Source organism: Mustela nivalis, assembly GCF_964662115.1.
Source record: "Mustela nivalis genome assembly, chromosome: 2".
In the NCBI taxonomy this organism is placed as follows: domain Eukaryota; kingdom Metazoa; phylum Chordata; class Mammalia; order Carnivora; family Mustelidae; genus Mustela; species Mustela nivalis.
In genome coordinates, this window is record NC_139021.1 from 107,200,928 (window position 1) to 107,216,486 (window position 15,559).

The 15,559-nt window shown below is 39.0% G+C and overlaps 1 pseudogene across 1 annotated transcript in view; it reads right to left on the reverse strand.

Annotated features, from left to right (window-relative positions):
- LOC309859330 (contactin-associated protein-like 3B) overlaps positions 1 to 15,559 on the reverse strand; it is a 41,831-nt pseudogene that overhangs the window by 16,834 nt on the left and 9,438 nt on the right. Inside the window, exons 4-6 of the transcript in view lie at positions 13,406 to 13,533; positions 2,585 to 2,755; positions 1,458 to 1,676 (exon numbers count right to left, since the gene is read on the reverse strand). The product of the transcript in view is annotated as a contactin-associated protein-like 3B (transcript). The remainder of the gene's footprint in view (positions 1 to 1,457; positions 1,677 to 2,584; positions 2,756 to 13,405; positions 13,534 to 15,559) is intronic.

Below are 15,559 nucleotides of genomic sequence, written 5' to 3' on the forward strand. Positions count from 1 at the left end.
TCAGGATTACAAATCAGAAAACAGAATTGTTTAATTTGAGTAACAGTCTGATGACTTGACGTGAAGCCTTGAAGTTTTCTGTATCATGGGTTGTGTGCACACACACACACACACACACACACACACAACTACCTGCATTGTACAGCCCCCAGAAGCTGTAGGTGTCCTCTGGCAAAGCAGACTGCAGGCTAATCTGTGATTTAGATTAGTTCCTAATTGGACCAGCTCCTTATTTACTTGAAAACACATGAGAAATGACCAAGGAAGAGTTACCTTAATTGTTTGCTTGCTTTACAAATTAGAATAGAGTTATCTGAAAAGTAATGTAGCAAAACTTATCTCTCCCTTTGAGAAAAAGAAAAAACATGGATAAGGAAGATGTGGTCCATATACACTATGGAGTATTATGCCTCCATCAAAAAGGATGAATACCCAACTTTTGTAGCAACATGGATGGGACTGGAAGAGATTATGCTGAGTGAAATGAGTCAAGCAGAGAGAGTCAATTATCATATGGTTTCACTTATTTGTGGAGCATAACAAATATCATAGAGGACAAGGGGTGTTAGAGAGGAGAAGGGAGTTGGGGTAAATTGGAAGGGGAGGTGAACCATGAGAGACTATGGACTCTGAAAAACAATCTGAGGGGTTTGAAGTGGTGGGGGGTGGGAGTTTGGGGTACCAGGTGGTGGGTATTATAGAGGGCACAGATTGCATGGAGCACTGGGTGTGGTGAAAAAAATAATGAATACTGTTTTTCTGAAAATAAATAAATTAATTTTAAAAAAACAAGATAGCAGTCTTAATAAATAAATTAATTAAAAAAATAAGCAAGTAAATGAAAAGGAAGACTTCCACTACCCAGAGCTTTCATCCCTGAAGCACCAGCATTGAGAATGGCGCCAGCCCAGTTTTGAACCTGTGTCTGCAAGGACTGGGAATCAGAGGAGGGTGACACAGCCATATGAGTCCTCCTTTGGTCTGTGTTAGAGGGGGCACAGGAGAACTCAGACACAGTCACACAGCGGATTCCCTGACTGCACTGAAAAGTGAAGCCAGAAGTTCTAGATGAAATTTGCTAACAATTTTATAAATAGCATTGATAAGAAGTCACTAAAGCAAACACAGGTCATCAATACTGTTGAGGTCCAGCCTGGAAATCCACCCACTGGGGACTGGGTTTCTCTTCTATTTCAGTTTCTAGACTACATCACTCACTCTCTCTGGACCTCCATTATCTCATCTGTGACCTGGGAAATCTATGGAAACCATGATCCCGAAAAACACACTATGGAAACTGTATTAACAACCATCTGTGGAAAGAGCCTGACTCTTCCTAGAGCTCTCAGTCTGTGGTGCTGGCAGGAGTCACGTGCACCTGCTGCCATCATGGCTGGATGACTCGAGTCTTCTCTGTGTCCACCAGCACAGCCCAGCCAGAGGGCAGCTACACTCACCCACAAAGAGCTGGCTGTTGAGCTGCAGGCGGGTATGGCCATCCACGGGTGCAGCTTGTGTCTTGCTGGGGAGCTGGTCCACTTGAAGGGTCGCCTCCTTTACATTCCTCTCGGCCCTCACGTGGTGCCACCGGTTGTCATTAAAGGGAGTGGGAGACTGCACTGTGACCTCACATTGCCCATTCCCCACATCGAAGGAAAAGGTCACTTCTGTAGGAGCTGCAAATACAGAGAAGAGAGTAGTGTGCTTCATTCCCCAGGGAGGAAATTCAGCCTCAAGAGACAAGAGGGCAGCGGCAGGACACGCTCCTTATGAAAGCAGACGGTGACACTGCTGCCGACCAATGTCATTCTGAGCTGGCTAGGAGGGCAAAAGAAATGTGTGTCCCGAGGGAAGAAAAACAAAGCCATTTTACCTGATTCCCCTTCAGACAATGCTCCTCATCTTGCTAAACCTTAAGGAGTAGAGATCTGTCCCCACCAGAGAGAAACTGGTCTGTGGCCTGCCTTCTTATATATCAGCGAATTTATTTCAAGGTGGGGGGAATCCTCATGTACTTTATTTAAAAAGCCCTCTGTGAAATTTTGAAGTAAGGAACCGAGCCTTGCTACATGCATGAACAATGTGGTGAGTCAATTACATGAAATGATTCTGCAATTTAGGGAGTAGTTATCGAACCAGTTTGGTTTAAAAGATCCTTACTACACACACAGGGCAGCACAAAATTGGACAGACTGTGTGTGTTTTGTGAATCACTGTTTACCCTCTATTGAAAATAAGGATTTAAAATAATGGAGCTTTAGGTGCTCCTGGGTGGTACAGTTGGTTAAGCATTCGACTCTTGGTGTGAGCTCAGGTTATGATCTCAGGGTCATGGGATCAAGCCCCGCACTGGGCTCCATGCTCAGTGTGGAGTCTGCTTAAGATTCTGTCTCCCTCTCCCCCCCCAACCCTGCTCTCTCTCTCTCAAATAAATAAATCTTTTTTAAAAAGGTATTAGAACTTTAGTTTGCATTAAAGGAATACAAGTGACAAAGAAAACATAGCAGTACTTTGGGAATTAGGTTCCCAGAAGGGTTATTGCTATATACTGAGGCCTGGTGTCTTTGCCCAGAAGGCAACTCACTGTGCAGCTCTAGCCTGATGAAGTCTGTGATCCCCAGGTTCTCTACAAACACCCCAGAAGGTGCTGTCGTCTTAAAAAAGAAAGAAACATCAGCACTGAGCTCTCCACGGAGCATAGGGAAGTGAAAGTGTGAGGTCTCGGTGTTGAAGGAAGCGGAATTCCAAAATGAATCTGTTTCCCCCCAAAAAAAAAGACAGTGACAATAGCAAGGAAACAGAATAATAACCATATTTTGTATTTCTAGTAATTTTTTTTACCATTATTACCATTTTTACCATCATTAAATGCATTCATTATCTATGCAAGCCTTCATTTGGGGGTTCTTCCAAACATACAGCCACAATGTGAATATCCAGAGAGTGACTATTTCAAGGATTAAGACAGACAAGCCTGAAACTGAATGGACAGATAATCACTGGAAATACCCTGTGTTTTTTAGAAGACAATATTATTTATAGATTACCATTAAGTCAAATAGACTTTGGGGGGACATACAGTTAGATGAACTTTAATACACGTGTAGAGTTGTATAACCACCACCAAAATCAGGATAAAGGACAGCTTCATCTCCCCTCCTCCCTCAGGCTGTTCTCTTACAGTCACACCCTCCTCCTGCCCCTAAGCCCTGGTCATTGTGATCTACAGTTGTGCCTTTTCCAAGTGTCATATAAATGGAATCACACTGTAGGTAATCTTCTGAGACTGGCTTCTCTCGCTCATTGGAATTCAAGATTCATTCAGTATGCCATGACTTATTGCTGCTCTATCGTCCTTCATTGTGTGGATCGGGTCTCCATTTCTTTGTCACTGGAGAATGTCAGTGTGGTTTCCAGCTTTGGTCATTCACAAACAGAGCTGCCCTAAACATATCTGCTGATCACACGTGTATCTGCAAATAGTTCTCTTTCTTGCTTTCCAATCTGGATGCCCCTCCTTCCTTCCTCGGTTGCTGCACTGGCTAGGACATCCAGTGTGACTGAAGTCACAGAACAGAAGTGATGAGATTGAATATCCTTATCTCGTGCCCACTGCTGCAGGGAAAGGGTTCAGTTTTTCACCAGTAACCATGCTGCCAGCTGTTCTGTATGTAGATAATCTTTATTAGGATCAAGAAGTTTCCTGTTATTCATAGTTTCCTAAAAATTTTATCATGAGTGGTATCTGATATGAATGTATCATGTTAGTTAATGATATAATCATAGTAATTCAAATGATTGTGTTCATATCAGTTGATGCAGAAAAAGCATTTGATGTGATTTTTCTTCTTTCAACTGTTAATATGGTAGATGACATTGATTGATTTCCAAATATGGTCAACCCTTAAACAACAAGGGAGTTGGGGCACTGACCTTTGCACAGTTGGACATTCACATGTAACTTTGGACCCTCCAAAAACTTAACTACTAATGGCCTACTAGACAGGTTGACTGGACACCTTACCAAGAAGCATCAACATTTGGTTAATACATACTTTGCATGTTATATTATTATATACTGTATTCTTACAATACAGTGAACTGGAGAAAACAAAATATTATTAAGAAAATCACAAGAAAGAGAAAACACATTTATAGGATGGTACTGTATTTATTGAAAAAACTCTGCACACAAGTGGACCTACCCAGTTCAGACCCATGTTTTTCCAGGGTCAGCTGCACTGAATCAGCCTTGTGTCCTGGGGTAAACCCCAGTTGGTGATGATGTATTATTCTTTTAATGTTCCTGGATTTTTTGCTAATGTAGTTGAGGATTTTTGCATATGTATCTGTGATGATGCTATTCATAGTTATCCCTGTCTTTTTTTTTTTTTTTTTTTTTTTGGATTTTCTTTGTCTAGTTTGGTATTGGGGCAATGTAGGGCCCTCATAAACTGTTGGAAAGAATTTCCTCTGCTATTTGCTGAAAGAGATTGTGCAAACACAGTGTTATTTCTTCTTTGGTGGAACTCGCCAGTGAAGTCATCTCTGACTGAATTCAATTCTGTCAATACTTCTGGGTCTCTACTAGTTCAATTTATCTTGAGTGAGTTTTAGTAGTTAGTGGTTCTCAAGGAATTAGTCTGTTTTATCTACATTGGAGAACTGATATGTGTATAGTTGTTTGTGGTATGCCATTATTATCCTATTGATGTCTGTAGGGTCTATAGTGATACTCCAGCTTTCACTACTCATATTGGTAATATTTCTCTTCTCTCTCTCTCTCAACAATTTTGCTAGAGATTTATATATTTTATTGTTCTTTTACAAATATTTTGTTTTTATAGATCTCTGCCTTTAATTAATTTCTCTTATCTTTATTATTTCCTTCCTTCTGCTTTTTTGAATTATTTTTTCTTTTTTTCTAATTTATTATGGTAAAAGCTTAAATCATTCAGTTGAGATCTTTTTCTTTCACAATACAAGCATTTAATGCTATTACTATCTCTCCCAGCACTGACATAACTGCCTCCCACCACTGATATATTGTATTTTCCTTTTCATTCAGATCAATATGTTTTATAATGTTGAGACGTCCTTGACTCATTTAATATTTAGTAGTTTGGTGTTTAATATTTAATATTATATTTAATATTTAGTAGTTTGGAGACTACTAAATATTAAATATATTTATACTATACTATATTTATATACTATACTATATTTATACTATTATATTTAATATTTCTAAGTGTTTGGAGACTTTCTCACTCTCTTTGTTCTTTGTTTCTAGTTTAATTCATTTATGTCAGGGAATGTATTTTTGTGTGATTTATTTGATATGTGCTCAAGTTTGTTTTGTGACATAGAATATGATGTATCCATGTGCAGTTTAAAAGAATGTGTATTTTACTGTTGGTAGGGTGTTACATAAATGTCAATTAAATTCTGTTGCTTTGTAGTGACATTAGGTTTTATGTACACTTTGCTTGTTTCCCCTGTTTTAGTTCCAAAGATTAATGAGAGAGGAGTATTTGATTCTCTAATTATAATTGTGATTTTGCCTACTTCCCCTTTCCATCTTGTCAGTTGTTGCTTTATGTATTTTGAAGGTCAGTTATCAGTGTACACATTTAAGATTCTCATGTCTTCTTGGGGCGCCTGGGTGGCTCAGTGGGTTAAAGCCTCTGCCTTCAGCTCAGGTCATGATCCCAGGGTCCTGGGATCAAGCCCCGCATCAGGCTCTCTGAGCCTGCTTCCTCCTCTCTCTCTGCCTGCCTCTCTGCCTACTTGTGATCTCTGTCTCTCAAATAAATAAATAAAAATCTTTAAAAAAAAAAAGATTCTCATGTCTTCTTAATTGCTTTTTGTATCTATTAATTTTCTATGCTTTCAAGCAAAAATTTAATACAGAATGTCCAGCATTCTTTCAGTTAGTGTTTGTGTAGTATATCTTTCCCTGTCGCTCTTTTTAAACTTATGATATCATTATATTTGGAGTGAGTTTCTTGTACAAAGTACATAGTTGAGTCATACCCATCTGTCCTTTAACGGGTTTGTTTGGACCATTTATATTAAATATAAATGTTGACAAGTTCAATTTAGTTTTACCATTTTATTATTTTTTTCCTGTTTCTTAGGCTTTGTTGTTCTTTTCTGTCTCCTTTGGAGTTAAACATTTTTTAGTATTCTATTTTTGTCTCTAGCAGTTCCTTGGTTAGTTATTTTAGGAGTGACAATATATACACTTAACTTTTCAGAGTCTGCTCAGAATCTGCATTTTAACCACTTGGACTCCTATGTCAAAACCTCGCCAACAATTCTGTCAGTTTACCAAGTGCTCTTCATTTATTGCTGCCAAATGTATTCCATCTGTACAAATTAAGAGCTCTATGAAATAATGTTGTATTTTTTGCTTTCAACCAAAGGTATATTTAAAATAACTCAACAGGAGAATAGTCTATTATATGTACCCCAATATTTACCATTTCTCAAGCTGATTTTATACCCCTGAGATCCCAAATTTCCTTCTAATAGCATTTCACTTCTGTCTGAGTCTTCCTTTAGAAAGTCTTTTAAAGTATCTTCTGGTAAGGAATGCTTTTAGCTTTCCTTCATCTGAGAATTTCTTTATCTTCATCCCTGAAGGAGATTTTTGATGAATATGGAATTCCAGACCAACAGTTCTTTACTTTTAGCCCTTGAGAAATGTTTTGCCACTTCCTTCCTGGCTTCCATATTTCTACTGAGAAAGTCATGGACTTATGAGTAGGAGTTCACCTACAGATGATGCATCACTCTTCTCTCTGGTTGATTTCAAACATTCTTCATTGCCTTTGTTTTCAGCAGTTTAATATTGATGTGTCTGGAGGTGAATTTGAGCTTATGTTTCAAGTTCATCCAGCTTATCAAGTCTGTTTTTTGCCAAACTTGGACAATTTTCAGCCTTTTTTCTTTCCTTTTTTTTTTTTTTTTTTCAGCACCACACTATTCTGTCTGCTTCTGGATGCTCAATTACATGAATGTTAGATCTTTTGTTGTTGACTCAGAGTTCCCTGAGGCCCTGTTCATTTTTAGATTTTTTTCTTTCTTTTGATCAGATAAGTCATTCCTATCATTAAGGCCACTGACTGTCTCATCTCAGATCCACTATTTGGCCCACCCAGGACATCTTTTATTTCAGTTTCATATTTTTCAGTTCTAAAGTTTTCATTTAGCTCTTTGGATATCCTATTTCTTTGGTGAATGTTCTTTTTCTATTTCTTACAAAAGTGTTTATGATCACTTGTTAGAGTTCTTGTGTAATAGCTCTTTTAAACTATTTATCAGTTCGTTCTAACCACTGTGTCACAATTGCATTAGTAACTGTTGATTATATTTTCCTAAGCCAGCTTAGATTTTTCTGGTTCTTTGTAATTTTGGATGACTTCCTATATATTTTAAATATTATATTAATAAATTCTGGGTTTTGTTTAAATGTTGTGGAGCATGTTGATTTCATATATATATGCATAGGCATATATAAAAATTTTATTTTATTTATCTTTTTGTAAGACAAAGTGTTGTTTATTTTCACAACAAATAGCTTTTAGACTAGAGGGTAAATAAAATATATATAAATAAAAATAGAATAAATGCTAAATATATTCTTAGGTATGGCAGAGAATTGGCAATGAATGAACAAACCAACAAATTGCAGAAGTAACAAACATGCTATATTTAAAAGTTGAGGATTTTTCATGATTTTCCATGTCTGGACAGATCTCAGAGTTATTGTAAATAATAAGAGTATGCAACCATATTTGAGCACCTTAGATAAGAGCATGAAATGTATTGACTGGAGTAAATCCTGAGAAACTCCACACCCTGTCACTTCATGTGTGCCTGATCTGGAGACTCATCTGCAAAGATGTCTGAGAAAACAGCTTGGAGGTAGTATAGCAACAAAGCTATACCAATCTATATCTTCAAGAATTTTGGATCATTCCTGTTCATCTTCACTTGTGTTCCTGCTTAGACTCCACTAAGAATGCCTGTTGAGCTCAAGGTCACTCAAGCATGGTATATATTTTGTGGTTTCCTTGTTAAATGTCAGACCAATGGAAGTCAGGACACCTGTTTTCTCATTTCAAGAGGAGACTCAGTTCTTTTTACAATGTCACAACATTCCAAAAGGCTTTTGCATGGCTTCACGTGAGTTCTGAATCATATTATATAAATGTAGGCATGGCTTTACATTACAAGTGTATAATAAATGTGTTGTATTAATATATTATCTTTTCATGGAATTTGTATCAATTTAGAACACACTGTAAAAGTTACATTATATGTTCAAAAGCTTTCTTAACTTCTAATACACTATAGTCTATGCTCTCAGGACAAATATAAAAGGATCAAGGTTCTCAAAGTAGTTTTGTATTCAATTGGAGGATTATTTTTCTTAAGTATCATATGACTAAAATTAAAATTATTTTTAGAAAATTGCCATACGCCTTTAGGCTTCAAAAGGTCTCATGTATTTCTACTTTCAGTTCATTTTTTTAACATCTAAGTTTTTCAAGTGAGAGGGTATTTTTTAAAGTGTATTTATTTTCTAGAGGCTCAGCCATTTTCTTTTTTTTTACTGTTTTTTTTTAATTTTTTAAAAATTTCTTTTCAGCATAACAGTATTCATTGTTTTTGCACCACACCCAGTGCTCCATGCAATACATGCCCTCTATAATACCCACCACCTGGTACACCCATCTCCCACCCCCTTCCCCTTCAAAACACTCAGGTTGTTTTTCAGAGTCCATAGTCTCTCATGGTTCACCTCCCCTTCCAATTTCCCTCAACTCCCTTCTCCTCTCCATCTCCCCATGTCCTCCATGTTATTTGTTATGTTCCACAAATAAGTGAAACCCTATGATAATTGGCTCTTTCTGCTTGACTTATTTCACTCAGCATAATCTCTTCTAGTCCCCTTCATATTGCTACAAAAGTTAGGTATTCATCCTTTCTTTCTTTCTTTTTTATGATTTTTTTTATTTTTTTAATTTTTTATAAACATATAATATATTTTTATCCTCAGGGGTACATGAATCGCCATGTTTACACACTTAACAGCACTCACCATAGCACATACCCTCCCCAATGTCCATAACCCCAGGGTATTCATCCTTTCTGATGGAGGCATAATACTCCATAGTGTATATGGATGGAGCACATCTTCCTTATCCATTTGTCCATTGAAGGGCATCTTGGTTCTTTCCAGAGTTTGGCCACAACCTGAATAGACTGATATCTAGTAACAAGATTAAAGCAGTGATCAAAAACCTCCCAAAAAACAAGAGCCCAGGACCTGACGGATTCCCTGGGGAATTCTACCAAACTTTCAAAGAAAAAAATAACACCTATTCTCCTGAAGCTGTTTCAAAAAATTGAAGCAGAAGGAAAACTTCCAGACTCTTTTTATGAAGCCAGCATTACCCTGATCCCCAAACCAGGCAAAGAACTGACCAAAAAGGAGAATTTCAGACCAATATCCCTGATGAATATGGATGCTAAGATTCTTAACAAGATCCTAGCAAACAGGATCCAACAGCATATTAAAAAGATTATCCACCATGACCAGGTGGGAGTCATCCCTGAGTTACAAAGATGGCTCAACATTCGCAAATCAATCAATGTGATAGAACAAATCAATAAGAGAAGAGAGAAGAACCACATGGTCCTCTCAACTGAAGCAGAAAAACAATTGACAAAATCCAGCATCTGTTCCTGATTAAAACACTTCAAAGTACAGGGATGGAGGGAACATTCCTGAACTTCATAAAATATATCTATGAAAGACCCACAGCAAATATCATCATCATCCTCAATGGGGAAAAGCTCGCAGCCTTCCTGTTGAGATCAGGAACACGACAAGGATGCCCATTCTCACCACTCTTGTTCAACATAGTATTAGAAGTCCTAGCAACAGCAATCAGACAACAAAGAGAAATAAAAGGTATTCAGATTGGCAATGAAGAAGTCAAACTCTCCCTCTTCGCAGATGACATAATTCTTTATATGGAAAACCCAAAAGACTCCACTCCCAAACTACTAGACCTCATACAGCAATTCAGCAACATGGCAGGATACAAAGTCAATGTACAGAAATCAGTGCCTTTCTTATACACTAACAATGAAAATACAGAAAGGGAAATTAGAGAATCGTTTCCATTTACTATAGCACCAAGAACCATAAGATACCTGGGAATAAAACTCACCAAAGAGGTAAAGGATCTGCACTTGAGGAACTACAGAACACTCATGAAAAAAACTGAAGAAGACACAAAAAAATGGAAGACCATTCCATGCTCTTGGATCAGAAGAATAAACACTGTTAAAAAGTCTATACTGCCTAGAGAAATCTATACTTTTAATGCCATTCTGATCAAGATTCCACCTGCATTTTTCAAAGAGCTGGAGCAAATAATCCCCAAATTTGTATGGAATCAGAAGAGACCCCGAATCGCTAAGGAAATGTTGAAAAACAAAAATTAAACTGGCAGCATCACGTTACTTGATTTCAAGCTTTACTACAAAGCTGTGATCACCAAGACAGCATGGTACTGGAATAAAAACAGACACATAGACAAGTGGAACAGATTAGAGTGTCCATATATGGACCTTCAACTCTATGGGCAAATAATCTTCGACAAAACAGGAAAAAATATACAGTGGAAAAAAGACAGTCTCTTCAATGAATGGTGCTGGGAAAATTGGACAGCTATATGTAAAAGAATGAAACTAGACCATGCTCTTACACCATACGCAAAGATAAACTGAAATGGATAAAAGACCTCAATGTGAGACAGGAATCCATCAGAACCCTAGAGGAGAATATAGGCAGTAACCTCTTTGATATCAGCCACAGCAACTTCTTTCAAGATATGTCTCCAAAGGCAAAGGAAACAAAAGCAAAAATGAACTTTTGGGACTTCATCAAGATCAAAAGCTTCTCTACAGAAAAGAAAACAGTCAAGAAAACAAAGAGGTAACCCACGGAATGGGAGAAAATATTTGCAAATGACAGTACAGGCAAAAGGTCGATATCTAGGATCTAGAAAGAACTTCTCAAACTCAACACACACAAAACTGATAGTCATATAAAAAATGGGCAGAAGATATGAACAGACACTTCTCCAATGAAGACATACAAATGGCTATCAGACACATGAAAAAATGTTCATCATCACTAGCCATTAGGGAGATTCAAATTAAAACCACATTGAGATACCACCTTACACCAGTTAGAATGGCCAAAATTAGCAAGACAGGCAATGTGTGTTGGAGAGGGTGGGCTGTCTCTAATGGCAGTCCAGTTTTCAAAGCCTTTGCAGCATGACTCAGCTCTGCCTCACTTGTGCATGACCCAGTGGCCAGCCTAGGTCTTGGGTCTATAGTTAGGACCAGATCCATGCATGTGTCTCTCTGAGATGAGCCCAGGACTTCATAAACAACATGTAGTATGCTTTCCTGAATGGCTGCCTCCCTCTGCTCTTCTAGGTACTTTCTGGTTCCCTGGTCTCCCTTGTCAGTCACAGAACTGGAAAACAGGCTCTACTGAGACTGCTCTGTAATGCTCTCCTATGCAACTGTACCTGGTCCATTGCGAAGCGATGGGTGAGTGGAGGAAGAGAATAAAAATAAGAGGAGTCTTTCCATCATCTCTGAGCCACAGCTGCCCTATGCAGGGCAAAAGTCCCCTTCTGAAGTCCTGGCTCTTGTGCGTTCCCTGGGCAGCTTCTGCTGTTATCGTTATGGGTCTGCCTAGATAGAAAAAGAGGGAAATGGGATTCCTGCCCTTCCTGAAAGTTAGGAACTTTCTGTTCCAGCCTCTAGCCAGGGCTCAAAGGCTTCTCATGGAACTTCTGTCCCTGACCCAGTGCCCACGTCTGGGTTGACCGACAGATACTGGAGGGAAAAGTAAATGATGCCTTCTGGTTTCTCCTCCTTGCCTCTCCTGGCTTGCTAGAGCCCTGAGATAACTGTTTCAGGCGTGCTGCCCAGGTTTCATAGGGGGACTCGTGGGAGAAGTGAGGTTGGCGTGCTTAGTTCGTCCTATCCGGACACAGAGTGTGGTCTGCTGTCTAAGGTCATGAGTGGGAAGAACAATTCTTCATACTATCTTCCATCAAGGCATGTTCATATGTTCTTTACACTGTGACTATCCACCTCTCAATATTTTTGTCATCTGAAGTAGGAAACTTCCATTTTCTGAATGGCAAATCTCAGAAATGCCAGGATTTCTCCACATGGCAACACCTTCTATGTGACCCTGGGAAGGGATGGCCACCGCAGCCTTGGTAGATGTTGAATTTTGGCCTCTTCTCTGATACGAGTGCCACTGGAGAGTCTGGGCCAGAGAACTGACGTGCCCTGACTTTTCCCTCTGGCCGTTCTGTGGCGTCTCCGCTAAGTGGGAAGAAGCAGTTGCAAGTAGGCCAGTCAAGCCAGTGGGTGGGGGTTGCTGGATCCAGTTTTGAAATTCAAAGTGATATGATTTGTATTTGTGGATGAGTCCGATGTGTGTTAAGAGAGGAAAGAAGTTATAAGTGGCTGTTACATTTTCCGTCTAAGCGAAAGGAAGCATGGAGTTGCCATGTCCTGAGTTGGGGAAGGTTCTCGTGGAAAAACTTTTTTTTTTCCTTCTTTTGGACAAATTGTTTTGAAATGCCTGTTGAGCCTAAGCAGCTGGGTGGCAGAGGTGGGAGTGCAGGGAGACAGCCTGGGGTATAGTGATGACAGAATCATTGACATCAATGTGGGATTTAAAGCCATGAGCCTATTGGGAACAGCTCACCACTGGAGAACAGAGACAGAGGGCTGAGCACACAGGCCGGGGGCACCACAATAGGATGTCACTGGCATGGGGAGGAAGGAGGGAAAACCCAGAATGTTGTGGGTAAGAAATCCACATGTAGTGGGAGGGGTGAGGACAGTTAGGACCACTGAGGTTCGCAAACTGTCAGAGGGTGACAACGAACAGACAAATGATGGCTTCCATCACCCCGTTTCTCAGTATCTTACCAGTTTTAGGCATCTCAGCACTCATCCAATACTTACTCCAATTAATTAATTATCAAATGACTAGATTTTGCTGACGGTGATCAGTGTTTCAGATCATCCCACCAACATTCACAGCAATAGTCTGACTCAAATACTACAGAGGACACACACTCCGAAGGTAATACAATATACCTCCTTTTTTTCTCAAGTAGAACGACAACACACACTTCTTTTGTAAGTTAACACATTCCTAATGAGATGCAGAGTATTAGCATAGACAGTGTTCTTACTGACTCAGGCAGCTACATGTCTCCTAAAACACTGACATGCATTTCCAGGGGTCAAGGCAGTTCCTCTTGCCACTACTTACTGTCCCTGGAGCAGAGCAGAGGCCCCAGCGCATAAGCCGCTTCTGAATGTGGTTGGCCTGTGTCTCTCATCGCAACCTGAGTGACTGGCAGGTGCTCCTTATGGGAAAGAACTACTGTGTCACTGGTCCTATAAAACAAAAACGACCACCTTAGTGTTATTCTGAATGACATCCAGAGAAGGAGCAAATATTCTCTTACTGCAGCGCAAGACATGGTAAGCTAAATTTGTAAATACGTAACAATAAGGAAATCAAAGGACTCATCTGAACTCTGACATAGTAATGTACTCAATAAGGTTTGAGGATCCAATATCCTTGTTCCTCTGCGTGACCACAGAGAAAAACGGGCAGGGCTGAAATCATAATCGTCAGTGCGAGCATGAGATTATATTTCCCTGCAATGAAGCAGCTCGAGGCCCTTTCCCATTTGCCCGCCTTGTGAGATTTAAATGCAAAACTTACTTGGCTTTGTTAAAAACAAAACAAAACAAAACAAAACAAAACAAAAACCAAACCACCCAACTGAAAAGATTTAGGTTTTCAAATCCTAGATTTTTCTTTTTTAACTCAATTTTCCAAATTACTATCGTGGTTACTAGGCCTTTCCTTATGTATTGATGCCATCCATTAGAAAGAAAGAAAGAAAGAAAGAAAGAAAGAAAGAAAGAAAGAAAGAAAGAAAGAAAGAAAGAAAGAAAAAGAAAGAAGGAGAAGGTTGATTAAACCAAAGTGAAGGTATGATACAATATGCTCTTAAAATTAATAATTGGGGAAATGCAGGGGAAGAGCTAGTCGTGACTGTCTATATCCATTCATTCAGCTAACATTTGGTGCAAAGTGACCCCTTGCCAGGTCCTGCGTGTTGGGGGCATGGGCATAAGAACCACCATCAGCGTCACCAAGGAATCTAGTGGATATTACATATAATGACAGAAATATACTTGTAATATAATACAATCACATAAGTGAATATTTAGGACTGAATATCTATAGTTCCAATGTAACAAAAACCAGACTAGAGCCTGAGGTCCTGAGTAGGAAGCAAGCTGTGCCACCAACCACCGCTCTGGGCAAAGAAAGAAGATTCTTCTGCACCTTGTGAGCTGCTCATGTTTTTACGTCCTGCTTCAATTATGTATGTACTTTGGATTTAGAACAAATAACAGTGTGTCTAATGTATCCTTCAGGTGCCCTGCATCTGTGTAGAACCTAGAAAGTTTCAGTTTCTAACAATTATAAAGCCCTCACTTGCTCTGATGTATACAAATGGAAGCAACTGAAACTGATGTTTTTGCAAGTCAAAACAATCAGCATGGTTCCAATGGTTCAGGCTAATAGCTTTGCTTCAAAAAGACCCTGCATCACTTAATAATTAATCATTCCAATTCTGTTGAGGCATCAAAAATATTCTTTCGAGGTAGGAAGATTTGAAATTATTAGCATTTTTATTTTGCTTTAAAAATTGACAAGGTGACTGCCAGTGCATATTGGCAAGATATCAAAAATTTGAACTAAATATCCTGAAAGTTCAGAAACATTTGTTTTGGAATCAGATGGTTTCCAAAAATCAGATGGAACAAAACCCCAGGGCTTTATCTGTAAGGCCCTGCAATTTCTGTGCTTGGAAGCACACAGGCAGGTCGTCCCAAACACGGAACTCCTGGTTTTGTTGGGAATGGCACAGGTCACAAGCCAGAAGGTGGCATGGATGGTGGGGGGGAGTCAGTCTGAATAAATACTTCTTATAAATGTGGGGCTAACACAACAAAATTAATTCCTGGTGTTAAGTATCAGGAAATGTTACAAATAAGCATTTTCATTCCTGTCATTGTTATTTTGGTAGAACATCTAGAGGGAAAATGTAAGGGCATTAGTTATTCATTGAGTAACCCTGAATTTTAAAGAGCCATTTAAAAGCTACATTTATAATGCAGTGAAAAGCTACACTTTAATTGTTTTTAGCAATGACAAAACACAGAGAGCCCTGCAAAAAAACCTAAGGGAAATCATAATGGGTAATTGTGTGTGTTAAGGCAGATAATCATAATACATTCTTTTTTAATTCTGTTGTTTGCAAAGTAACTTCCTGAGCCTGAGGAAATTTTAAACAGCTCAGAACTGAGAATTCTTTCTCAGCACAGGTCATTCCCAAAT